Source organism: Glycine max, chromosome 4, assembly GCF_000004515.6.
Source record: "Glycine max cultivar Williams 82 chromosome 4, Glycine_max_v4.0, whole genome shotgun sequence".
Classification (NCBI taxonomy): Eukaryota; Viridiplantae; Streptophyta; class Magnoliopsida; order Fabales; family Fabaceae; genus Glycine; species Glycine max.
This window is the reverse complement of record NC_016091.4, coordinates 283,849-285,716: the sequence shown is the minus strand read 5'-3', so window position 1 is coordinate 285,716 and position 1,868 is coordinate 283,849. Positions and strand designations below refer to the sequence as shown.

General features: G+C 39.1%; 1 pseudogene; it reads right to left on the bottom strand.

Moving 5' to 3' along the window:
* Positions 1-223: 223 nt before the first annotated feature.
* On the bottom strand, positions 224-1,577 carry LOC100790405 ((-)-isopiperitenol/(-)-carveol dehydrogenase, mitochondrial-like; annotated as a pseudogene).
* Between the last annotated feature and the right edge of the window lie 291 nt (positions 1,578-1,868).

Here is a 1,868-nt window from a genome sequence, read left to right as displayed (position 1 = left end):
TATATATATATATATATATATATATATATATATATATATATATATTATTTTGATCATTCGATTCTTCAAGAAAAAAAACTCCACTAATCCGGAGTTTAAATAAATAAAATCTAATAAATAATTATTTATACTAAATATCAAAGATCAGACCTAATTATTTCTCAAAAGATCTAACTTCAATTTTAGTGTATCTAATTATTTAGTTAAAATTTTAATGGTTTATTATACCACTAGCATCATTTATTAATTAGTATTTGCTTTGTGGTTGATGTATATATGTTGCAGTCATTTATGTTTTTTTTTTTTTAATTTTCTATATTTTTATTTATTTTGTGAATTAACTTTTTTAATGTATTTTTTCCATTAACTTATAAGATTGTTGTAGTTACAAATAAAATAATCAAGTGAAATATGCTGCATGAAAGAATCATGGATCAGAAGCCAATAATATTCATAAACTTTTGATTACGGATCCAAATTACTAATAAACTTGTAGTAATCCATATATATGTCAAGAATCACTGGCCATACTTAAAGCCACCGTCCACTATAAGATCAAAGCCAGTGATAAACGCGGAGTCATCGGAGACAACAACACGGTGTCTGCCACGTCTTTGGGCGTGAGAACCACTCCTTCCAGTCTCGCGAACTGCCGGTAAACCTCTTGCACCTAATCCCTCGCACTTTACAAGTCAACGGCGTTGCCAACCCATTGGGCGAGACGCAGTTCACTCTTATCCCGTGTTCCGCAAGCTGCACGCTCGCCGAACGCATCAACCCCAACACCGCGTGCTTCGACATTATGTAGTTCGTCGCATTTGGCTCACCGTGGCTGCCAACCACGCTCGCCGTGCAAATAATGCTTCCCCTCACGCGCCCCTCCAATATCGCACGCGCTGCGTGTTTCACGCACGCCGCTATTCCACGTATGCATGTTGACCGCGAACAGTTGTTGGGACATGTCGAGTTCGGATACTGTCTGTTTGGAGGGACTAGCGATCCCAGCGTTTCTGAACATGATGTCAATCTGACCGTACGCATTGACCGTTGTTTGAACGAGGTATTTGACTTGTTCTTCGTCTGCCACGTCGCAGTGAACGTAGGTGCACCTGTGAGTGCCAATGGACGCTGCCACTCGATTCACCAGATCGTCTTGGATGTCTGCGATTACCACCATACGCGCGCCTTGCTCCGCAAAGACACGCGCCGTTGCTTCGCCGATGCCACTGGCACCTCCTGTGACAATGGCTACTTTGGCTGTTAACCTGAGACTGCTGTTGGTGGGAGTGGATGTACATTCCGCCATTATTTCGGATGTAAACTAATTGTTGTGTCTTGCTAGGTAGCTTATTATTATGGAAGTCTTATGTGGCCAATCGTTAAAACATGCGAATCATAATTAGTACCTATTTCAGAAAACACTTCCTTTTACAAAAGATAACGTAATCCAGATGAAATGTATTATTTAATTTGTCATTCTAGGTCAACGAGGGGTTTACTTATGATTGTTCATTACGCCTATCCCCCTCATATTCATGGATCCAGACATTATGAGCATCAAAATGTTAAGTTATATCCTTCGGATCTCGGTGCATGATTATGCTTATGATAACTTTTTGGCGCATTTAAATATTCAAAGGTGATTGGATCGTATGTTAATCCTTTAAATACATTGATTATTTTAAGGACCGACTGAGAGAGATTTGATAAAAAGGATCGGGATACAATCCGATCCGAAGGATATACAGTCTTCTAGCTTTAAGTACTTGGTACATTGAGACTGAGTTAAAAAGGACCGTCATATGATCACCATTTAACCTCAAATACTTGATGCGTAGAGACAAGTCAAAAGGATCGAAATGCGATCC